The sequence below is a fragment of the Furipterus horrens genome, unplaced genomic scaffold (assembly GCF_987537825.1).
Source record: "Furipterus horrens unplaced genomic scaffold, mFurHor1.1.pri manual_scaffold_1, whole genome shotgun sequence".
NCBI lineage: Eukaryota > Metazoa > Chordata > Mammalia > Chiroptera > Furipteridae > Furipterus > Furipterus horrens.
In genome coordinates, this window is record NW_028327171.1 from 178,636,844 (window position 1) to 178,663,589 (window position 26,746).

Below are 26,746 nucleotides of genomic sequence, written 5' to 3' on the forward strand. Positions count from 1 at the left end.
TGTTCTTTGTCTAGTATCTTCCCCTTCTTTCCACCATTATCCCCTGCCCTCCTCCCCTCTGTCACTTTTGTCCACTCCATGTTTCCATGCCTGTGGTACTATTTTGTTCATAGTTTATTTTAGTCTTAACTATACTTCACTGATTAAAAAGAATTGTACCATTGTAGAAACAAGTAAAATTAATCTCATTATCCAAGAAGCAATCCCAGATTGGTTCATTCTTTATTTTGTTATTTTAAATGTTTCAGTCATACAGAATAAATATAAATAATATAATGGAAAAGTTATTATAGATTGATCTAAAATTTGGTGTTAGATATTATATCAGCTTAAGGTATAAAATAGTATTAATATAGATAAAATAATCTGTAGGCTTCTTCACATAAATTTTTGCATCCATCTATTGCAGAAATAAGTACTCTCCATAATTTGATGTCAAAAAGACATTCAGCTCTATTTTCTTTAAAATTTTTAAAGAAAAAAAATTCACATTGAGATCTTTAATCCACCTGGAAAATTCCTTTGTTATAGCTTAAGCTAATTCTGTCATTAGTTTTTTTAAACATGGACAATCAATTATTCAGGCACCAAGTAATGATTAGGTGATCTTTATAAATAAAGGAATATTTATAGTTCCATTTATGTCACTACATTCATATCTTTCCATATCAATTTATACATATTTATGCATAACACTGATTTTTGTCTCTCTTTATTGGATTCTTATAAGTATTCTTGTGACTACAACATACAATTTTGCTTTCTATAGTTTGTATTGGTAATTAGTAGGAAAAAATTTCTTAACTTTAGTCATCTCCAGAATCATTTGTCTATTCTTGACTCTTTTATCTTCTCTGTTAACTAGGAACAGTTTGTCGCCTTTCATATAGAAACTTTGTATTGTAACTGCATTTCATTATAAATTGAGAAGGAGTAAGTTATGTATTTCTCAGTGACAACCCTTTATGCCAATGCAGGTAGACAATGTAGAGAAAAACAGAAAGAAGAATGAATGTAGTGTTGAAGAGAAAGTGAAAAAGTAAACCATTGTGCACTGTTTGTTGGTGGAAATGTACCCTGGGACAGCCACTGAGGAAACAGTACAGAGAGTCATCAAAAAATTAAAAACAGAACTGCCATGTGATTCAGCAACTTCACTTCTGGGTCTATATTCAAAGGAAATAAAATCACTAACTCAAAAAATATCTGCACCCCTGTTCACTGCAGAATTATTTATAATACCCAAGACATGGAAACAACTTAGATGCCCATGAACAGATGAATGGTTAAAATGTGGTATATCTGAGAATTTTTAGGGCTACAGACCTAGAAAGTCTTTGTTGCTAAAACTTTTTTTTCCAGAGCATCATCTCTTTTGACTACAGGAAATCTCACTTGTCTCCGTGGTCACTTATCAGAGTGGGTCTTCTCTGTTTGTTTCTTTGCTCTAAATTATTACTGTTTTCCCAGGGTCATTTTTCTGTATGTTTATCTCAATTCTAGTATATTAGGGCTCTCTCTTTATTTACAGATCCTGATTGAATATTTATTTTTAAGATTTAAGCTCTAATAGACATTTCTCTGAAGAAGATAAATAGGCATCCAATAAGCACATGAAAGATGCTCAATATCATTAGTCATTAAATAAAAATTAAAATCACAAAAAGATACCACTGCACACACAAAGATAACTATAATCAAAAGACAGACACTAACAAGTATTGGTGAGGATGGGGAGAAATTGGAATACTCATTCATTGCTACTGGAAATTTAAAAATTCTCTTTATAAAACAGTTTTACAGTTCCTTAAAATGCTCAACACTGAGTTACCACATGACAAAGCAATTTTACTCTTAGGAAAATACCTAAAGGAAATGAAACAGATGTCCATGTAAAAATCTGTACAACAATGTTCTTAACAACATTGTTCATAATAGCAAAAATGTGGAATTGATTTAAGGCAGTGACAATGGAAATGGAAAGAAGTGTACAGGGCTGGAAAAGTCTTAGAAGTAGAATCAACAATTTGATTGATAGGGTGTGAGAGGTGAGAGAAAAGTGCTGGGATGATTTACAGATTTCTGGATGACTTACAAATTTCTGGCTTAAGTAAACAAATGGAGAGTGTTTCCATTTAAAAATAGAAAATACTGCAGGATATATATATTTTTAGAGAAGACCAAGAGTATAGTACAGGATACCTTAATCATTCTAAGATATGAAAGATCAGATGTCAATAAATTTATTTCCTTTTTTCAGTTACCTAAAGTATTTTTTACTAACAAACATTTAGTTAATGGGCTCTATCCTCTGCTTTCCAATCCCCTCAAAAATTTTGTTATATAGTCGACATAAAATGCTTTCCATTTTTTTTAATATTTAATTTATTTATTTAAAGAGAGAGTAAGGGGGCGGGGAGAAAGGGAGAGAAACATTGATTGATCGCCTCATACATTCACTAACTGGGGACCAGGTCCTCATCTCATGCATGTGCCCTAACCAGGAATCAAACTGGTGAACTTTGGCCATGTGGGCCAGGGCTAAAATGTTCTCTATTTTAATTAAATTAGCAGAATAAGGAGTTTTGTACATGATATGGCACTGAATAAAGATTAAACTTTAATATGCAAAAAAATTAATATTGCATTTTCCTCCATAGTAACATAAAAATACATTTTATGTAATTGTGTGAGGATAAAGTGGAAAAAAGTGAACTTAATTAGTTTCTATTTTTTTCTATCCCATAACCAAGATTCACTTATAGTTATGGTACAGGAGAAACTCCCAGAAACTTAGTTCTTCTCTCCAACTCAGTAAAGAATTACAGATCAATAAGCCTACGAATGTGCAAACAAAGTTTATTAGTACTAAGTACTAGTAGGATAGCAAAAGCAAGGGCGGCCAGAGGCTGGTGGCCAGAAAGGGAGGCCAGGTGCCCAAGGCCCATCCCTGGCCAGAGGCCAAGTGGCCAAAGCCACCACCCCACCCCCATGAGGTAAAAAGAGCCAAGAAGTTCAAGAGAGTGACTCCTTTGTTCTGAGAACTTACAGCGATAGTGGGATGGGGGTGAAGAAGTTACATATTGATTGACAGCTAAAGGTGGTGCCAGCTTCCCTCCAGGAGATGTGACTACCCAAATGCAGGTATGTGTGGGGATCTCTTAGGCCCAATCCTTACCTTGCTCCAGACTCTATTTGCTCATTTTGCATGCGTGACAAGAGGCAGGCAGTTAAACAAAGTTGTTTTATGGGCCTTTCTTTGGGCTCTGTAGTCCCCTACCCCTCACCTTTCCAGGCCTTGGGATGAATACAGAGTCTCAAGGCATTTCTTTTCCCAGCTAGTGGAGATGATACACACAGACTTTCAAGGGCTTCCCCACCTGCACTATTATAGTTTACTTGTGTTGTTCAGAATGCCTGGCAGCCTGATCAAACCAGGCTCAGGATTACTGGGTCAGCTGGTGAGACATGGCTTCCTTTGCTTTTAGCTTCCTGTATTGAGTTCTTTGTTAGATTGCAATGGTGAGGGCCCTGCCTTTATTTCCCTCTTGGCTGCTCATTCTACCATTAACAGTTATATGATAAAACTGAAATTATATGACTGTGCAATCACTGTGAAAAAAATGGAATCATTTTAAGTTTCCTGTCTACAGCTTTTCAGTCAGAGTAAAAAGACTTTTCTTCCTGATTTATACAGAATTGAAATTCCTTTTGCATTGATCTAGATTTAAGTGTCATTTCTCTATGGATTTTACAAGCATAAGCCATGAGTTTCTCAATTCTTTTTTCCATGTAGCATGTTCTACTTTTGTAATGCTAATAAAAATATTCAAATACATACTTTTATATCTTCTAAGAGAAAAAAATGTTCAGAATTGAATACTGCATGCATCAATTAATTATATTTTATTTCCTGTTGAATGGTGTCTCAGAACGCTTTTTCTGAAATACATGTAAGATCTTGAAACTATAACTAAATATTTTCCTTGCTAGAAATTTTTAATATTTGTCATTATTATAATGTATTTATAACTAGTTTCAAATCTATGTGTACAAAATTAAGTAGAAAATATAAAGTGGAATATAATGTACGGTTTTTTAAATCTCTGGATCTCATATCATGGCTCCTTGTCCTTTGAACAGAAATACAGCGAGTCTGCATAACATGCTCATTTCTTACTTTGTGCTGGGAACTATCACACATACTATTTGACTGAAATCCTAAAATTGCATATAAGGAAAGTAAAGAACATAGAGTTTGGGTAACAATCAGAGTCACCAAGGTAGTTTCAGGCAAAATCAAGATTCATACCCTACTCTTCTGTTTCCAAAGTCCAGATTCTTTCCACAGAAGAAAGCATGCTAATTATTTTTTAACATTTGGGAAAGTATGAGATAAAAAATTACCAATTACCTTTAAGAATACTTTATTGATATATTAAAGGAGGAAAATATTGAGTTCATTAATATGAAAAATTAACTTAATATTCTTCGTGTCCTGAAGGCAAAAACTGGAACCAGTGACTCATAATGTCAATGGCATGACCATTAGGCAGTTGTTTTCTCCAAAATGTACAACGCTATTATAAAGTTATTTTTAACTGAATTAATATTCCAGTAAATAAAATGAAAGGGGCAGAAATTCAAGTCTCAAGATGAACTTCTCTGTAGATCAATAGTCTGAATATCCATAATTTATATAATTAAGTGTTTATTATTTTTAAAACTCCAACTAAATGGTGGTAAATAAAATTGCATCCAACCAAAGACTATCTCTCATTAAAAGAAAATACTGAGAGACAGATAGTAGATAGGCTGGAGAAGTAGCAATGGTAACCATGGAGGCAAATTGAAACTGATAGAAAAGACCACAATACATCAAACTTAACACCTCAACTTGCTTCTCAGTAATTACTTCATACCAACATCCCATTGCTTTAAAGGCATTCTGTGCTGGTTTGTTATAATAGCACACTGACATATCATTAGGCTTCAGGTTTTCCCAGCTACTGTGTAAGTTTTTAGTGTGATTGTTCTTGTTAAGCTTCCTTAGCTTTTGTATTGATCAAGGTGATCATAACTACAGACTGCTTATTTTTTAAATACAAAATTTCTGATATTTTCTCAAAATTAATGAAGACTATCCTAGTTTCTAACTCAATACGTTTGTTAAAAAAAATTGTTCTGGGTCCAAAATTAAAAGTAAAAATTGTCATTTTTAGGAAAGGCATATTCACTTTTAAATACTCATAATACTTTAAATAATCCATTAAATAGGATATGCAATTATTAGAAACAAAAGAAAAAATTGTTTTTATTCCTCATCGATTGGTTTCCAGTATGAACAATGGGTTCACTCCAGCAACTTCCATATGCATATTTTAAATGAGATCACACAAATGAAAAATATTTTGTAAGCCTAATGTGTTAGGTTATGCATTATAGCCACAGTATATCTATAGTCCTTTCCATATATACCCAATCTTTTAGCTAAAAATCCATACCTTTCACAGTAATGTTGAAATTTATTTAATTTCTTTACTCCTTGGCAATCACTATCATCGGCCAAAATATGTCCAATGCATCACAAATACTAAAATGCTAAAGTGAATATATATTTGAAATCATAAGCAAAAAATACATATATTTTTATTTCTCTCAACTGCATTGTTAACTAAAACCTAACTTTTCTGGCACATTGGTTTATTTGAACATGTATTTTTTTAATTTAATCTTTATTGTATTTTTTCCATTACCATTTAGTGCCTTTTACCTCCCTACTGCCAGCAATCACCACACTGTTGTCCCTGTCCGTGAGTCCTTTCTCCTTTTTGCTTGATCCCCCCCTAACCTCCCCCGCCTCCATAGCTGCCAGCCTGCTCTCTATCCATGAGTCTGTCTCTATTTTGCTTGTTAGTTCAGTTTCTTCATTAGATTCCACATGTGAGTGAAATCATGTGGTGTTTGTCTTTCTCTGACTGGCTTATTTCACTTAGCATAATGTTCTCCAGGTCCATCCATACTGTCGCAAAGGGTAAAATTTTCTTCTTTTTTTATGTCCTACTAGTATTCCATTGTGTAAATGTCCCACAGTTGTTTTATCTATTCATCTACTGGTGAATATTTGGGCTACTCACATATCTTGGCAATTGTAAATAACACTGGTTAACATAGGTGTGCTTATGTTCTTTCAAATTAGTGTTTTGGGTTCCTTCAGATATGTTCCCAGAAGTGGAATTTCTGGGTCAAAAGACAGATCCATTTTTACTTTTTTGAGGTATCTTCATACTGCTTTCCATAGTGGCTGCAATAATCCACATTCCCACCAACAGTGCAGGAGCGTTCCCCTTTCTCTACATCTTCACCAGCACTTGTTTTTTGTTGATTTATTAATGATGGCCATTCTGACAGGTGTGAGATCACATCTCATTGTGGTTTTAATTTGCATTTCTCTGATGATTAGTGATGTTGAGGATTTTTTCATATGTCTATTGGCCATCGGTATGTCTTAGTATTCAAAACAGCATGGTATGAGGATAAAAACAGACACATAGCTCAATGAAACAGAATAGAGAGCCCAGAAATAAACCCACACCTTTAGAGTCAATTAATATTCAACAGAGGAAGCAAGCACATACAATGGGCTAAAGATAGTTTATTCAATAAATGGTGTTGGGAAAATTGGACAGGTATGTGCAGAAAAATGAAACTAGATCACCTTCTTACACCACACACAAGAATAAATTCAAAATGGATCAAAGGCTGAAATGTTAGACCTGAAACCATAAAATCATAGAAGAAAATGTAGGCAGTAAAATCTCAAACTTCGCTCATGGCAAAATTTTATTGGATATATCTCCCCAGGCAAGGGAAACAAAAGAAAAAATAAGCAAATGATACTACATCAAACTAAAAGTTTTGCACAGCAAAGGAAGTCATCAACAAAATGAAAAGACAGCCCACAGAGTGGAAGAACATATTTTTCAATACATCTGATAAGAGGCTCTCATCCAAATTTTTTAAAGAACTTAGAGAACTCAACACCAAAAAAACAAAGACAACCCAGTTTTTAAAATGAGGAAGCGACTTGAATAGACACTTCTCCAAAGAGAACATGTATTCTTAATACAACTAAACTTGCCTAATTTATTGAGCACCTCTTTATATTATATCATTTCTTTTTATTTGGTCATCCCCAGTGCCAGTAGTTGCAGCAATAAAAATAAAATATGCAGAAGTAATAACTTTGTTACTACAAACATTTACATACTTTTCCTCATAAAAATGTTCAGTTCTCATCAAAAATGCAAAATTTTCTTGTCTTCTCACTGTTTCTATCATGTGATGCCAATAATTAACATTTCATGAGATTGCATATTGGCAATATTTTAGAAATAAAGGCATTGATAGTGACAAAAATCAATATAATAATGCACTATAACTACTCAACATTCTCTATAACTTCTACCTGTGAAAGTACCCTTAGGCACCTAATAGATTAGACCACATGAATCTCAAGTTCCCTTTTTCTCTCATTTCCTCACTAAAACCAGTCCCCAAATTCCCTCTCCTAAACAGCTCTGAATCTTCCCCTTCTTTAATATCCACATTGCCATTGCTTTAATTCAGATTTATAATAGTTTTCAATTAAATAACTTTTTTTTTCAGGTTGCATTTTTTAATGTTTTTCTATTACAGTTGTCCCAATTTTTCCAGTTACTTTCCACTTCCCTGCCCCACTCCGCTTCCACAGCAGCCTCCCTCTGCTTCCTCTGTCATCCCTCTCCTGTCTGTTCTCCACTCTTTTGCCAGAGTAATCTCTCTCTCTCTCTCTCTCTCTCTCTCTCTCTCTCTCTCTCTCTCTCTCTCTCTCTCTCTCTCTCTCTCTCTCTCTCTCTCAAAATCCAAGTTTATTTGTTCCTTTTTTGCGTTTGATATACAGCTCCACGACACCGTTGGCCTGAGACTCTGCCATAGTCCTAAATAACCACAAAACCACAGCCAACCCTTTTGCAGGGTTTTCCCTCTCTGTCAATTTTACACAGGCCTAACAATTCCCCTACTTGTCATCAACCTTAATTGGGCTGTTTTGGTGCTCAGCACAAAGGGCCTCCACCAACTTGACATACAATACATAGGCTCATCACAGCTGCCTGCAAGCCCGCAAAGAGGGTCTTGGTGCCTTTTCCTAGGTTTCCTTTAAAAAGGATGCCATTTAGAACTGTTGCGCTAACACCGTGAACTTCACGCTTTCTTTCCTTGGCTGCAGTTTCGTTCCGGTTGGTTCCAACCCACAATATTGACATTGATGCAGGTACTCAATATTGGATGAGGATGGTCTTCAGCACCTCTGGTAAAGCAGTATTCATGTCCATGACACTTCCAGCGGCACTGCCTTCTTCCACCAGGGCGTGGGTTATGGACTATGGACGGAGTTGAATCTTGAATTCACCCAGGCATCTGCCTCGGCCTCCGTGCAGCTCAGCCCCAGCTCGGAAAGAGAGCCAGAATAATCTTTCTAGTTCAAAATTATTCATACTGGTTCTATTACAAAATCCACCAGTGACTCTCAGTTGCTTCCAGGATAAAATCTAACCATTGAGCAATGTTTCATGGCTTTCACGTTGTGGCCCTTGCTTGACAATCCAACTTCGTTTCCCATCATCTCATAGTGCCTAATAATATAGCACCACTTGCAATTCCACAGGAGCAGTGTTCTCTGGCACGCTCACATGCCTGGAAGACTTAGTTCCAACTGACACTGCCTTGCAGGCCATCCCATCTTCCTTTCTTTCCAGGCTCAATGCGTTGTCTCTCCGACCACGTACCACAGTTGTGCACACCACAACACTGCTGTGTGCTAGTTTTCTCCTTCAGGCTCTGCTTTCTGACTGTGAGCTCCTAAAGGACAAAATGGCTTTTAATATTTACATATATTCGCTATAGAGCTACCTGAATACTCTTTCGATACGACCTGGATTATTAGGACAATCTGGTTTTATCATATCATTTATCTTGTTACCATTAAGTACAGAATAATATTTTAGTTGTGCTGCCTCCTCATTTTTAGTATATAATATATGATGATAAACATAGATAACTGGCATGAGTCTGAGGAAGAAAATAAAATCTTATGCCATGGTACCTTACAGTAAATAACAAATAATGATGTTTTCAGGTATCAAAAAGAAATAGAAATTTACATATTTCTTACTGGTTGTAATCTTCTGGCTATAGGCCAGAACTTGGGCAGTCTTGCCTCTCAATTTACACAAAAATATTCAATTTTCTTTTTACTATAATAGCCAATTAATATTATCTGGAAAAAAAGACATTTACTGGCTTCTTTGGTACCCTCAATTAGTTTGAAGGAACTCAATTCTCAATTGCAGTTTCTGACCTCTTCTTTTCTGCGATAATAGAAAACACTACATCACAGTGGTGTTGACACAGCCCTCAATCAAAGCAAATGCTATTCCACTAATTATGAGAGAAAATCAATATTAAGTGTGTTACTTAAGTGAATTCTGCATGCATTATATTATGGAATATAAAATATTTTATTATGTAATATGTAGCATTTATTATATTATATATACATTATATTCTATTATATATGAAATATATTTTATTATGTGATATGATACATATATTTTATTATATTATATATATTCACATATTCATCCCCACCCCTCTTCCCTCATCTTTCTTATGACTTTAGAGATAGATGAGGATAGTCAGTACAGTATGGAAGTTTCCCAAATTGTATGTCTCCAACAGGTAATATGTGAGGCACAATTTTGAACTCCCCAGCCTTAGAAGCAAGCAGAGGAGGAGCTGGGATGACTGGAACCCCAGAAGTTGATTGCCTCTAACTTTGAGCAACCTCTTCCTTTTCTTACATGCCACATGGATGTCATAACATGGGAAAGTTTGAGAAGCACTGTAATAAGAATTCATATGCACAACAACAAATCTCTCATGTATACATCCTTCTCCTCATCTAAGCTTGCTCTTACTCTTGTATTGTCTTTCTTATTGGCTTGCATCACCACCCACTCAGTCACTGGGTTAGAAATATGAGTCACAACATGTTCCTCCTCTCTCTCATCACCTTTATAATCACTGCCAAGTTTAACTCTTAACTATTTCCCCAATTAGTCTGCTCTTTTCAATCTATGCTTCAACTACCAAAAATCTACTCACCATCATCTGTCATATGTAATATGGCTCCCTAAATGGTCTCTTGGTCTGTAGTTTTGTCAGCTTCAATATTATTCTCAACAGAGCCACTTTTATAAAACTAAATCTGACCATAGCACTTGATAGCCTTAGCTGCCACAATGGTTTCCCATCATTACTAGAATAAAGCCCTAGTTTCTCAAAATTGAGTCGCAAAGCACTCCATGACATGGCCAGTATCTGTTTCTTTAGTCTCATATTTAGCTACTCCCACAAGTATCACACTGCTTGTATTCCACTAGTTACAACCAATTCTCTTTTCAAAGTATATTTTATTGATTATGTTGTTACAGTATCATAGTTTTTCCCCTTTACTCCCCTCTGCTCAGTACCCCCCTTCCCTCCAGCAATCCCACCCCCTTAGTTCATGTCTGTGGGTTGTGCACATAAGTTTTTCGGCTTCACCCTTTCCTATATTATTCTTAACTTACCCCTGTCTATTTTATATCATTTCCCCATTTCTCCCCCTTCCCCCTCCCAGTTGATAACCCTCCAAATGATCCCCATACCTATGATTCTGTTCCTTAGTTGGATTTTGTGTTTATTTTTTAGATTCAGTTGTTGATAGTTGCGACTTTGTTGTCATTTTAATGTTCATAATTTTGATCTTCTTTTTCTTAAGTAAGTCCCTTTGACATTTCATATAATAATAGTTTGGTGATCATGAGTTCCTTAAGCTTTACCTTGTCTGGGAAGGACTTTATCTGCCCTTCCATTCCAAATGTTAGCTTTGCTGCAGAGAGTAATCTTGGTTGTTATTCCTTGCTTTTCATCACCTTGAATACTTCTTTCCAGTTCCTTCTTGCCTGCAAAGTTTCTTTTGAGAAATCAGCTAAAAGTCTTATAGGCACCCCTTTGTTGGTAGTCCTGCTTTTCTCTTGCTGTTTTTAAGATTCTCTCTTTATCTTGAAACTTTGGCATTTTAATTATGATGTGTCTTGGTGTGGTCCTTTTCGGGTCTAGCTTGTTTTGGACTATCTGTGCTTCCTGGACTTGTATGTTTATTTCCTTTGCCAAATTTGGGGAGTTTTCCTTCATTATTTCCTCATGTAAGTTTTCAATTTCTTGATCTTTCTCATCTCCTTCTGGCACCCCTATGGTTCAGATGTTTGCACATTTAAAGTTATCCCAGAGGTTTCTAAGCCTTTCCTCATTTTTTTCAATTCTTGTTTCTTCATTATGTACTGGTTGACTGTTTTTTTCTTCCTAATGTTCCAAATCATTGATTTGAACCCCAGTTTCCTTCTCTTCATCACTGGTTTTGTTTGAATTTTTCTTTGTTTCATTTAGCATAGCTTTCACTTCTTCCCTTATGTGTTTGCCATACTTAAAGATATCTGTCAAGTCTGTGAGCATCTTTATCACCAGTGTTTTGAACTCTGCATCTGTTAGATTGGCTATTCCCTTTTGGGCCATACTTCTCTGTCTCCTTATCTTGACAGGCTCCTGTGTTTGTTTGCCTCTGTGTCTTAGGTACAGCTGTTCCTCCTCTTATGTTGTAATGGGCGGAGTCTTAGGTATTCATCTGTATAGGATGACCCATTTCACTACATTGTGGCACTGTATGCGGGGGAGGGGTCTGAGAGGGAACAATACTGCTTGCTCAGCACTGGCCCCTTTTCCAGGTATCTTTCCCACTTTCATATGGGACTGGCACCTCTCTAGCTGCTGCCCCGGCAGTTGTTCCTAGAGTGGGTGGGTCTGTGTACATTCTAGGACTGTGGGGGCCCTTTAAAAAAGCAGACTCTGCTGAGAGACCAGCAATTTCTTCCTCCACCCCAACCCCAACTGGCCTACACAGTCAGAAGCAACGAGGCTTGATTTTCCCTGGCACTGGGACTGCGAGCTGTGCAGTCTGATCAGGAGCTGGGAACGCTCCCCAGGTGTCCCTCCTGACTTTTTAAAATGTGTGACTGCGCTTTCTGCCAGCCTACCACCGCTGCCGCTGCCGCTGCCGCTGCCACCACTCCGCGTCCTCTTCACCTTGGCTCCACCCCTTGTACCTGTCTGGATGATTATTTCCTCTTTATATCTTTGTTTCTTCCATGCAATTCGATTTTCTGGAACCTCTGGTTGTCTCCGGTTTTGAGGTAGCTGCATTTCTCTTAGCTGTGGAGGGAGATGCAGCATGTCTGTCTATACCTCCATCCTGTCCAGAAGTCCTACAACCAACTCTTTTTCACCCTTATGCAGTGATGTGATGTAAATTGGCTTGGGGCAAACAGGAGATATAGGTGGAGTCCTGATTTGTAACATCTGAAAACTTCTATGTTTAAAATACCCCACCATAGCCAATTTTAAGCCCCTTAACATGGCATCACTGACATGGAGTTGGTAAGAGATGCACATAATTGCATAACAGTTTCACCACACAGATACAACGGGCATAAATAACCTGAAGAGCATAGATACGTGTAAGAGCATAGATAATAGTAAAATGTAGTGAAATAATTAAGAAGCAATAAGTTTTCAAGGTTTATTACTTTTGCTTTTAATATAATTTATTTAACTGCAAGTTCATATAATCTAATTTTAATAATGGCTTTGTTTAACAAGCAGCTTATAAAATTCCTGAAAATTTAACAACCGACTCTTGCAAGCCAGTATGAACTAGCTCTAGCACACCACTGCCTTTACACCTTTACTCAAGTGAATTCCATCTTATTCAGTTCTCCAGCCTCTTCCCAGCCTAGTCAAGAGCTACTCATCCAGTTAGGCAGTTTCTCAAATGTAACCATGAACCACCTACATTAATCCCCTGGAAAGAGTCTTTTTTCATTTTTCTTTTTTTTTATCCTCACCTGAGACATGCTTATTGATTTTAAAGAGGTGGGTGGAAAGAGGGAGAAAGAGAGGGAGAGAAACATCAATGTGAGGGAGAAACATCAATCAGTTGCCTTTTTGTACACGCCCAGACTAGGAACAAACCTACAACCCAGGCATGTACCCTGACCAGGAATCAAATCCACAAGCTTTCAGTTTGTGGGACAGCACCCAACCAACTGAGCCACACCGGTCAGGGACCCTGGAATGTTTCTTAATATGCACATTCCTGAGGTTCATCTCCCAGACCTGCCAAATCTGAAACTCCCTAGAAGCCTAGTAATCTATAGCTTAGCAAGCTAGCTTGCTAGGAGAGTCTGAAGCACACTCAAGTTTGAGAATCATTTGTTTATACTACTTTTATGCTAAGGTGTCATATTACTCAGGAAATTCCATCTGGCTCACTCCCAGGAAGGCAGGATGGGGAAAGAATAACCAAAGTCACAGTGGTCTGAAACAGAGTGACATGGAGAACTGCAGGAAGTTCAGCAAGCCTGTGGGGTGGAAAGGTGAGAAGAGTAAGCTGGGAAATATAGGTCTAAAGAAGTTGCTAATGACTATGCTATGAAAGGCCTTTCATTCCACATTGAGGACATTGGAATGAACTTTATTATAAAAGTGAAAAATAATGGAAGGGTCTGAAGACAAAGAATGACAACTGTCAGAAAGAAGAATTTTCCTCTGCCCTACAAAGTTTCTTTCAGTTGGTATAATAACCAAATCAAGTTGAGACAGATTAACCAGAGGAAAACAAACTCAATTTTGTATATGCAGGAACCCCACATACATGAATGGTTTCAAAGGGAAAGTGAGATATATCTGCATCATGAGCCAAAGAAGGAGATAGAGGCCTGTGAGGGGTAGATGACAATTCATAGGATGATAGGAAGAGCAGGTGTTCAGTAATTAGGTGGTTTCCCTGCCATGCAGAGAAGTACAAAGTTTATTTCTGGTAATAACTCTTGTTATGAGGAACACCCCAATTTTAATTCTTTAAGAGAAAAGTAAAAGTTTTTCTTGATCCTGAAAGGTCTAGATTGCCTTTAGTTCAAAATAATTCCCATGCCAAGGTAGCACATCTTGGGGAGGCCTATTCTAAACCCCTTCACAACCAATATTTGAATAAACAATTCAACCTCTCTCTTTCTTGTCTAAACTTTAATAACTTATTGAAAAGAATAAAACCATTTTTTATTTAATCTTTATTGTATTTTTTCTGTTACCGTTTAGTCTCCTTATACTACCCACCCCCAGCAATCACCACACTATTTTCCTTTTCCATGAGTCCTTTTCCCTTTTTGTTTGATCTCTCCACCCCCTCACCTCCCACCCACTAGCTGTCATCCTGCTGTCCATCTATGAGCCTGTCCCCATTTTCCTTTTTAGTTCAGTTTTTTCATTAGATACCACATTTGAGTGAAATCATATGGTATTCATCTTTCTTTAACTGGCTTGCTTCACTTAGCATCATGTTCTCCAGGTCCATCCACACACTCACAAAAGGTAAAATTTTATTCTTTTTTATGGCTGAGTAGTATTCCACTGTGTAAATGTCCCATCATTTCTTTCTTGTATCTTTTTTTTTTTTTTTTTTTGGTTTTTTAATTACAGTTGTCCCGTTTTTTTCCCCCATTGCTCTCCCCTATCCAGCCCATCCCCTCTCCCGCAATCATATCCTTCCCCGTTGTCATGTCCATGAGTCATTTATACATGTTCTTTGACTAAATCCTTACCTTACTTATCCCCCTTCTCTCCCTCCCCCCTCCCCCCTCCATTGACTGCTATTCTGCTCTTTGTCCTATTTAGTTCGTTTGTTTGTGTTGTTCTTTAGTTTCCTGTATTATGTGATATCACATGGTATTTTTCTTTCTTTGCCTGGCTTATTTCACTAAGCATAATTCTCTCTAGTTCCATCCATGTTGTTGCAAATGGCAGGAGTTTCTTCTTTCTTTCTGCTACATAGTATTTGATCCACTCATCTACAAATGGGCATTTAGGCTGTTTTCAGCACTTAGCTATTGTAAACAGTGCTGCTATGAACATAAGGGTGCATAAGTTCTTTTGAATTAGTGTTAACCAAAGAGATAAAAGACCTGTACTCTGAAAATTACATTACATTGAAGAAAGAAATTAAGGAAGATACAAATAAATGGAAGCAAATATCATGTTCTTGGATGGGAAGAATCAACATCATCAAAACAGCCATACTATCCAAAGCAATTTACAAATTCAATGCAATCCTTATTAAAATACCAATGACATATTTCACAGACCTAGAACAAATACTCTAAAAATTCATATGGAACCAAAAAAGACCCCGAATAGCAAAAGCAATCTTGAGACAGAAGAACACAGCAGGAGGAATCACAACACCAGATATCAAACAATACTACAAAGTAACTGTGATCAAAACAGTCTGGTACTGGCATAAGAACAGACATATAGATCAGTGGAACAGAATAGAGAGTCCAGAAATAAACCCAGGCCTCTATGGTCAACTAATATTTGATAAAGGAGGAAGGAACATGAAATGGAGTGAGAAGAGCCTCTTTAACAAATGGTGCTGGGAGAACTGGACAGGGACTTGCAAAAAAATGAAATTAGACCACCAACTTACACCACACACGAGAATAAACTCAAGATGGATCAAAGACTTAAATGTAAGCCATGACACCATAAAAGTCCTAGAGGAAAACAAAGGCAAGAAAATTTCAGATATCTCGCGTAACAACATCTTCACGGATACATCTCCTAAGGCAAGAGAAATAAAGGAAAAAATAAACAAATGGGATTACATCAAACTAAAGAGTTTCTGCTCAGCAAAAGAAAACATCAGCAAGATGAAAAGGAAACCAACCATATGGGAAAACATATTTGCCAATGACATCACAGACAGGGGACTGATTTCCAAAATATATAAAGAGCTTATATGACTCAACATCAAGAAAACAAACAACCCAATTAAAAAATGGCAAAGGACCTGAACAAACATTTCTCCAAAGAGGACATACAGAAGGTCCATAGACAAATGAAAAAATGCTCAACATCATTAGCCATCATGGAGATGCAAATAAAAACCACAGTGAGATACCATTTTACACCAGTCAGAATGGCCATCATCAACAAATCAACAAACAAGTGCTGGCGAGGATGTGGAGAAAGGGAACCCTACTGCACTGTTGGTGGGAATGCAGACTGGTGCAGCCACTATGGAAAACAGTATGGAATTACCTCAAAAAACTAAAAATGGAACTGCCTTTTGAACCACTGATTCCACTGCTAGGATTATACCCAAAAAATCCTAAAACACTAATCCATCATTGTTTTATTTAGCTTTTTTCTCAGAATGATTAAGATTCTTCCTATTTTATCTCTATTAGAAACAAAAGGAAAACAAGCTCCAATTCTTTTATTTCTAAGTAAATAATATCTGAGCAAGATGGTTGACAAAAGGAAAACAATTCTTGTTCCTTTTGTTCAATCTTCTCTTTAGGATCCTTTTAGCCAAGTTAAAACTCCAATACTATTATTACTCCCCACATTTTTTAAAACTTATTTATTTGTTTGTTTATTTATTTTATTTTATTTTTTAGAGAGAGAGGAAAGGAGAAAGAGAGGGAGAGAAACATCACTGTGTGGTTGCCTCTCACTCTCACCCCCAACTGGGAACCTGATGTGCAACCTAGTTATGTGCCCTGATTGGGAATCGAACCAGCAACACTTGGTTCGCAGGTCGACGCTCAATCCACTGAGCCACACCAGCCAGGGTTTTATTACTCCCCATTTTTACAGCCTTGACCAAAACCCTTCAAGGGGCAATCTTATCCCTGCACTCTCAATATTTAAACTTTCAAAAAGGCTTAACAAAATGCTAACTGAAAGCGAAAAGGAAGTAATGAATCACAAAAAGCATTTTTTTAAAGTGTCAGCTTGCAAAATGATATATCCTAAAACTCTGAGTATAAACAATGAACACAAACTTACCCCAAAATTCAAAAACTAAATAATTTCACAAGTATTATTACATATATACTTAAAAATAAGTAGAGAATTACAGTCAAATTGTGATGTGCTTCACAGCAGCTCACTAACTTCACTTAACAAATAATGTACCTGTTCCAGATCTCCTGTTTTGCAACACCTTATATTCAAATTTATGCCACAGCAATACTGCAAAAGATCACCTCAGAGAGATATATATGGAAAAGTTGCAAACAGAAGTACTTTAAAATGTGGACAAGCACAAATATCTATTAACATTTGTTCTTGAGGAATGCAATGTCTTTCCAATAAATTATGTAAGTGCAAACATTATTTTCTTCCTGATTCCTTGAACATTCAAAATCATGGTAAACAGTAGCACCTTTAAACACCTAGTCTTTTTGTTCACTAAATCTTTCTCTAGTCCCAGAATAGTGATTTATATACAGTGGGCTTTTAATAAGTAATTTTTTAATGAATGAAAAAATAAATTTAAGGACTCTAAACATGATTCTGTTTGAAAAAATATATGTCCGTTACAATTTTCCCATTTTATAAATTAAAGTATGGCTTTGAAAATCTACCTCTGTGATTTTGGTTATAAAGAGAGTCCTGTGGCTCTCACTATTAATTACTTATGAAACCTCATTTATTTGAAATCACTGTAAGATTCCAGATATGCATCTAGTCCTTATATTGTTTTTTTAAAAAACAGGTTTTATGAGATTTAAAAAATAATTTCTGGTGAAATGGAAAGGTGTTTTCACTAATTCACAGCAGATGCCTTTAGTCAAAAAAGCACTTGTTTAGGGAGTTATAGCTGCTGCACCTGTTAAAATGTGGTTAAATATATCAATTTAAGTTATATTTAAAATAGTTTAAAAGTTTGGGCAAAAGTCTAAAAGTATATTGCATACATTGTACGAGTGAACACAAAGCTAAAAATTTTTAATTCTTTCATAGAGTGAAAAGATAAAGAGCATTTCCTCACCCCTCCCTTGTCTTTACCATTTCCTTTAAAAGACTTGAACTATAAATGCTTTCTCTGTCTTTTATACAATGTAAGTCAATCTTTTCAAAAGTCTAATGAGCCCCTTGCCAGTTTTGCATCCTCAGAAGGTCTTTCCTGGGTGTCTCAAAGCCATCCCTTTTGAAATTGGACATCAGGAAGGTTGGTGCTCTGTCTCCCTGACTCCATGGGGGTTTAGTTGAGATGCCTGACTCCATGTTGTAACTTCCTGCTTGTCAAGAAGATGAATGAAGTTTTCTTTTTCCTTGGATAAAGACAATTGACATGCATGTAATTAATTGTATCTTTGTAGCTATATAAAAAGACTAGGATTTCTTTTTACATTTTCAATCCATTTAGCATTATGTCTATGATGTACATCACAATCTGATTTAATGATTTTATAATAACAAAACTGTTTCATTATTTTCTACATTTTGTGGAGAGGATTCACTGGGTTGGCAGATTTCATTTGTAATTATATTTCCCCAAAGATTCAGGTGGAGTTGAGGAGAAAGAAAAAGCTACGTTAAAGCGAGAAAACTGGGGGGAAAAACAGTAAGACTAAAGCATTGAAAATGTTTCTTGTCTATTAAAAATGCATAAATGCCATGTCCTTGTACTGGCAAGGACAAAGGATTTATAAAACTAATGTGCTATAAACTGGATGTTAGAAAGCAGAGTTTGAAAAGCTCAGAGAATTCAGAACTTTTGCTTTTCGTTAAATCCATCTATGTGCCTTAATAAAAGGAAATTCAATAGTTCTCACATCAAAGCAGCCTATTTATTTCAATGAAAACTAGAAAGGAATTAAACAACATGCTAATAAAAATATCTAACTGATGAAAATTGGAGAAAATCATCAAAGAATTAGAAAGGCAAAGGAAATCCCTTCATCAATTAACACATCAAGAAATCACTGTAGGAGTGGTATAAAAATTTATTACAAATTGAAAGTTCACATAAAGTGAACCTCTATTATCTGCATTATAACTAATTAACACTTGGTTACATTTTACATCATCTAGTTTAGCACAAGGAGAAAACTTACTGAAGATCAAAACACCACCCATATGCTTCTTCGATATCAAAGTATTGCTTGTTTAATTAGGAACTTCAGATTTACAAGCAAGGAATTCTAATCAGATAAACTCATCAAGAGAGTCTTAACAATTCCCTCAGTCTGACTTGGCTTTAGTCAGGTTTCTTCCTGACTCAAGGCACTGGCCTCTCCTAAAGCATTTTCTTTATTTAGCCTGTAATTATAAACTTTTTTTCCTGCTTCTCTGAGATGTAAATATTTTTCTGATTTTTTAAATTTTATTGTTTTTTAATTACAGTTGTCCAATTTCATCCCACTGATCTCCCCCACCCCACCACCCACCTCTCTCCCACAGTCAGTCCCCACCCCGTTGTCCATGTCCATGGGTCCTTTATACTAGTTCCTTGACTAGACCCTTCCCTTTCTTTCTCCCTCTCCCCTCCCCTCTGGACGCTGCTGTTTTTTTCTTATTTCCATGTCTCGGTTCTATTTTCTCATTTGTTTGTTTTGTTCATTAGGTTTCTGTTATAGGTGAGATCATATGGTACTTTTCTTTCACCTCCTGACTTATTTCACTAAGCATAATACTCTCCAGTTCCATCCATGCTCTCACAAAAGGTAGGAGTTCCTCCTTTCTGATACATAGTATTTCATTGTGTAAGTATGCCACAGTTTTTTGATCCACTCATTTACTGCTGGGCACTCAGGCTGTTTCCAGCATTTGACTATCTTTGTAAAGCCTCTTGTCAGCAATATAACCCAGCAATACCTTTCTAACAGACCTGGAAGCCATCCTTTTTAAGTGTAATCATCAAGGAAGATAGCGTCCCTATCTCCCAGTATCTAGGAGGGTAGAAGTCTAATTTCTTTGATAAGCACCAATTAGCAAACATACACGTTCTACTCACAGAGAATAACCATTTACAGACTCAGAAAATAACTGAATGTCTCAACATGTCCCATCGATCACCTTCCCACTAACACTCTCCAGGACAATTCCGCTAGCTTACTCCAATGCTTAAGTCCTCCTCCTGCCTTTTGTTTCAGTGGAGTTGAGTTCAAACCTAGTTCTGCTCTCACTATTCTATTGCAGTAGCTTAACTAATATCTTCTTTGCCTGTTTATCTTTGTCTGGTGAAATTTTTGTTCTAACAAAACCTATCCTGAGATTTCTTAAAATCTCTATCATAAATAAATAAATAACATAAAGCTTGAAGAATAAATAAAGCTTGAAAAGAAGTATTTAATCATTTATTTTATGTTTCAAAAAGAATTTTCTTGATTGTAGATATGCAGCATAGATACATACTAGAGATTATAGCACATATATATTTATATATGTAAATAATTATGTATTTATATAAATATATTAAAGGGGACCAAAATATGTTACCTCAAAATATGCCTCTTTGACCTAAGGATTATTCTGAGTTTGAGGTTATTGTGAAAAAGTTCTCAAAACAGAGATTAATTTCCATTTTGTAATGAAGAGGTAGAGTATAGTGTTTACTTTTTCTAACAGTTTTTGACATGTAAACTTTGGTTTGCTTGTTTCTGTATTGACCACTGAGCATTATATTTGATGAGAAAAAAATTGAGAAATGCTAGAGTAGATTGTTTAATATTTTATTTATTATTTTAATACTTCAAGAAAGTAAAAATAAGAAAAGCCTCAAAAAAAAGATACCTTTTATAATATCCTCACTCTTCTAACCCAAAGGATCCAAGGGCAATAGAGAAAGCTTGCCAAGACTCTTCAATGTATCTTTTCTGTTCTTTTCTTTGACACTTAGGGCGCTAAGTCTTTCTTTCTTTTGTGAATATATCCTTTGTTCCCATAGATTAATTAAAGTTCTCTCCTTTTCTCTTTCATAGTTTACTCAAAAACCAGAGGCCTTTCATTCCAGAATCTGATCAAGCTTAGGCTTCTTATTGGGCAGATGCCTGAGAAAGTTTTGATGAAAGTGTCACAGCTCCATCCTAACTAGGCACTAATCTTTCACTTTGAATATGGATCTTGAACCTAAATCAAATGTAGAGAGAAACTTTTGCTTGTGATCTCCTAAATACTAAACTTTTAAATTCCTAGAATAGATGGAAAGTTGATATCCAGACACAAATGGCAATACTAGATTCATAATTATTTAGTGTATCAGTAAAAATAAAACTAGAATCAAACCCAAAAAGCAAATAAACATTACAGTATTTTACAAATCATACACCAATTCTCTAATGCAATAATAGACTGTCTCACCAACTGATCACAGACTTCGTTTAATTGACAAAAATGTAAGAAAAAGATAAAGACATTATGGTTCCAGGTTTTTTGGGGTCTTGAAAAATTTCTTTTCAATAGCATGGGGTTCTCCAACTTAAAACTTGATTGGATGCTGCCATTGTAAAGACTATCTACATTGAAAATATTTAGACCTTTGTAACAGTGATTTTAAAGGAGACCAAAGTTTTGCCACCCTAAAACTGCTTTTTGGGCTATTGGTTTTAAGCTGGTTGTTAAGAAACCAAAGACTGAAAAAGAACCTTTGGTATTATCAGTATTTAGCTAGAAAAGGGGAGCAAAGGGACTTAGACATTGAGTTTAATAAAATGGGGCTCCTGAGCCTGTTTGCTGAGCAAAGAAGCTGTAGCTTCTCACATCAGGTGATTATAGCATTGTTCCATCAAGGGAATTAACACTCCTCCATCCCCCATTCGGGTTTCAGATTGTTGGGGAAGCAGGGGAAGATGCTGGACCATAGAGAACTGCCAATCTAACTAGGGAATGTGGACCCATGCAAAGTCTATAAAAACTTGGGCAGTTGATTGGTTATTCTGAAAAAGCTTCTAGTCTTTTCCAAGCCTGAGATATATAATCCCAGGGAACAGAGAAGCTTGCTCACTCTCTCTCTCTCTGTCTCTCTCTGTCTCTCTCTCTCTCTTCCATGCTCATGACCTTCACTCACACTGTGCACCACGCATTTTCTCTTCATAACCACATGGGCTTAGCAGCCATGTGGCCTATGGCCATGCAAACCCCACACACAGGTGCCAGGAAGGAGCCTGAATACCTCAGCACAGCAGTGGATTGCAGCCAGGAACACACGCTAAACAAGCTGATGATGGACGAGACTGCGCTTTAAAATGGAGCAGAAACTCTTGACACTAGATTTTGTATTGGCCCTACTAAAGGCAAGATTGATCTTTCTATAGTGAAACAGATGGAGATGGGACATTGGGAAGTGAGGAGGCGACCCCCCCTTTTCAATATTTTATTGTTCATGCTATTACAATTGTCCCATTTTTTTACCCTCCTCCAGCCAGCTCGCCCCCCTCTTTCATAATCAGTCCCCTCACCATTGTCCATGTCCATGGGTCCTTTATATATGTTCTTTGACTAATCCCTTCACCTTCCTTCAATCAGTCCCCACCAGGAGTGGAATACCCTTAATTTTACATTATCAGTAAAATTTACCACAGAATCCCATCCTCCTGTGTGGGTCTCAGGAAATTCTTTTCCTCATGATACTGCAACTACTCGACTTCCACCAATAACACTTTGACCTTCCCCTTTTCTTGCCTGGAAGCTTCTAATGGAAGCACCTGCTCCACTGGTGGGGGTCTTAGCATGTTCACTTAAGCATAGTAGATAGAAAGGCTTCAAGCAAGGGCCTGTTAACTACATCACTCCATGTCGTCTGTCACAGTTTCTGTATTGCCAAGCAAGAGTTTGCCTGCCATGTGTGTTTTGCCCTTCTTCAACTACCTGTAAATTGCCTACTTCCCTTTGAAATCTCAGGTCCCTGCCCCAAAATTACTTCTTTGTCCATGATAGCATATCAACCTCAATGGTCAAATGCATTTCATGTCTTATTTGTATATAGCACTCTCAAATGTGCATTCATATAATAAACTTTGGACACTTTTCCCTTGTTAATTTGTCTCTGTTTCCTTTATTATTAAGCTCAGCTAGAAGAATTTAGAAGGCAGAAAAAAAAATATTTTTTAACCCTCGCAGTTACTACAGCCCAAATCCCCTCATAACTTCACATTCCAACATGTCTGAGATTCTCTCCATGTCCCTCATCACTCCCACATCCTTGTACTTCAATTCTGAGTTACAGGACTCACTCAAGAGATACAGATTCTCCTCTCTTTCTGAGAAAGATGCTTCACAACAGTGATAATCAGCCACCTAGAAAGCATTCACAGGCTCTCTTGCCTCACATTTCCTACTGCCTCCTCTTCTTTTTGTGTGCCATGCATGTATGTATGTATGTATGTATTTTAGTTTGTATTTCGGTCACCTGACACATGACATTACTTCCTGCTCAGAAATTCCTTCAGCCTCTTGCTCCTTCTTGCTTCAGAAGACTCCTTCCTGGTTCTCACACTTGCACACCACATGAGCTCTGGGATTATTGAATTAGACCTGTTCTTAAAATGCTTCCTAAGAGCTACTGTAAAAGGCTTTACCTCTCTTCCCATTGTCTAAAGTCTCTTTTCAGCTCTTGCTTTTCCTTGTCCTTAGGCATCCCTTTTACTGCAATGGTCCCCCAAATATCCTCCGCAACCATCATTGAAGACTGAGACCTCTTTTCTTCAAGTTTTACAATGCTGCCTGCACTTTATATGCTTGTAAATTTAGTGGGGTTTATATTTACTAAAATATTCCCAAAGTCAACCTCACTACATTACTAATTCTATTTCTATTTTTCACAGTTTCATTCTTGACAAGATTTTTTAAACTGGGCTTTAAAAATGTTCAATTGGACCTTTAGTTTTAAATATGTCCTTTCCCGCTATTAGAATTTTCTTTAAACACATATATTCTGTAGATGTCCACTATACAAATGTTTTTCTAATATGTCTAAGCAAATGTGTCTTTCAGATGCAGAATGTTTCAAGCAAAGACTTTAAATATTCCTTCCTGACCTATAAATTCTCCTATATCTCAAGCTAAGTTTTCTTTTTCAAATGTCTATGTAACAAAATATCTCTTAATTTTTTATTGAAGGATTTTACCACCCAACATACCTGGTTGGAGATAACTATGCCTATGATGATTTAAAAATTTAGTCTACTAGAGGTCTAATAATCCCTAAGCAAAGAATAAAAGGACAGGAGAGCTGATAGTAATCAAACCATTTAAGTAATCATGAATTGATAACTTTTCATGTGTATATACATAGCCATACAATCTATTATATCCCCAAACTCTAATTTCTCTCAAACATTCAAAATTGAAAGGCAGAATAAATGAGTCCAAGAAATTGCAGAGTGAAGACAATTGATCCTGCCACTGCCTCTTCCTTGATTCTGAAAACAGTATATTAAGACATTAGAAGGCCTAGGAAATGAGGTGCTTGGTGTCTATTTCAAACCTTTCTGAGAAAGAGGAAGAACAGGGAAAAAATGAAGTTAATATTCTGTAATGACATAAACAAAATAATAACAACAAATGATGACAACAATGATATAGCAAACAAGTAAATTGGGGGGAAAAAATCCAGGTTCTACAAGTTTTTTGCTACCAGAGATGAACGAAGTAGGAGAAAGTAGGGTATCTTGTAACAGGATTCTCCTGAGACCTACAAATTCTAAAAGTGAATGAAAAATTATTCAGTTCAAATATTTAACATATCATAAACTTTACAGTTGCAAATTAAAATATGTGAATCTGTGCTATATTTTTCCAGGCAATAAATTTATTGTGGGTCTAATTAAAGTTATTCAACATTTTAGTACTTCATGAATTATTAAGACTAAATATATTTGTATGTTATTACCTAAAACTATATCATTACAAAGTCTGTGCCTGCAAAAAATAGATTAAAAATGATAAATGGCTCTCTCAGTTGAGTATTATCATTTTCTATAATTGAATTGCTTTTAGAATTTGGCCCACTATTGTACTATTATTAAAAATATACAGAACAGTACAAGTAAAATATGCCAAGAAAACTATGTCTTTGACCTTCAAAATCTCACAGTTTAATTACTTAACGAATCTAATTTATGAGCAACAATGCAGAATAGCCCCTTGGTGTAAGATGCAAATATATGCTTTTTGTACCATATTTGAAACACCTCCACACCATTTCTTCAATCTATTGTATATCATGACATATAAAATGCCTTCATTTATAAAATTTGAATTTTAGATGCTATTTATACTTATTATAGTTTTCCTCAAAATAACAAACTTTCACAATTAGTGAATTATTTTGGGTGGAAAGGGCAGTTTTCATTTAAAGTAGTTCCCATTTTATATAAACTATATAAACTTTTTTTAAGAAAATCATTCACAGTATAAAATTATAAAATATGTAATAATATATCTTAAGATAAAACTGTTTATTAAGAAAGTTTGTGATTTACAAGATTGATACACTGAACTGCAATGAACACATTTTTCAGATGTTTCTCCCATATCTCACACATTTTTATCTGCCTTTGTAAAAGGATTTTACTTTCAGCATTCACTTTTTAAACAACTTTATAGAGATATAATTTACGTATAGTAAAATTTACCCGTTTCAATTTTACAATTCATTGTTCTTAGCAACTTTACCAAGTAATGCAACCACAATCATAAATTATTTTCAGTGCATTTTTATACCTCCAAAGAGACCTTATGCCCACGTACAGTTAATTTCTGTTCTACCACTCATTTATGTTCCATCTTATGAACTCGTCTTTTCTGAGAATTTAAAATAGTAATACAAATATAATACCTAGAGTTTAGATATTAGACATAATCAACTGGGGAGTCAAATGTTTCAGAAAAATTGAATAAGGCTTAAATTTGTTTAATTTTTTTTGTTTAACAAATGAATAATGAACTTTATGTTATCTAAATGCCCTATTCTGTGAGTTGATTAGTTGTTATATATAACAAATACAGAGAAAAATTAAAATAAATAGTAAGTAATGATACATCTTTAGTAGATACCATATTATTATAATTCTTAAACCAAGATAAATATAGTCAGTATTACGCAAAGGAGTGTATGAAATAATACAATAAATATGTCTCACTCTAGTTTTGTACTTCTTGTCTTTGAGAGTAAGTCATTTTAAACATTATATTTATATTAGAACAATATAGGTATAATATAGAACAAAATACAAAAACTTCCATATATATGAGAAATGTTTTGAATAATGTCATGAAGAATGTTAAATTTTAGTGTCTGCATACAAATAGCCTTTTGCTTTTTCCACTTACTCTGTACTAGTCAGAGTGAATAGTAAATCATATGATTGATATCTATGTTTTTTCATCAGGATCACTGTATGAAATAAAGCCACAGAGATCAAAGCCCTTTGGTGCCTGATCTAAGGATCAAAACAGTTTCAGAAATCTGCTTTTACGATTTCTCTCCTGTCTTTATCACCAGCCAGGAATGGGGAACAGAACAAATTGTAAACACTCTCCCCAGAACTTTGACTCCTGAGCAAGCAAGAGGAGCTGTTTGCAGTGGGGGTCTTATCAGTGGCCTGGGCAACAGCAGCAGGACATGGTCCAAACTCACCCTGCAGGTCAGCCTTACAGGCAGTTGGTTTTTCCTGCCAGGTGCCTCGGAGCCCCACCCACAACCGCCTTGAGTTCTGCTCCTTTTCCAAGATTGGTCCTTCAGACTTCCAACAAT

The 26,746-nt window shown here is 35.9% G+C and overlaps 1 long non-coding RNA gene across 2 annotated transcripts in view; it reads left to right on the plus strand.

Annotated features, from left to right (window-relative positions):
- Positions 1-2,926: 2,926 nt before the first annotated feature.
- The window catches only part of LOC150022356 (uncharacterized), a 33,949-nt gene continuing 10,129 nt past the window's right edge, over positions 2,927-26,746 (plus strand). For both annotated transcript variants that reach the window (XR_016509486.1, XR_016509491.1), the window contains exon 1: positions 2,927-3,144. This is a non-coding gene — a long non-coding RNA (uncharacterized LOC150022356). The remainder of the gene's footprint in view (positions 3,145-26,746) is intronic.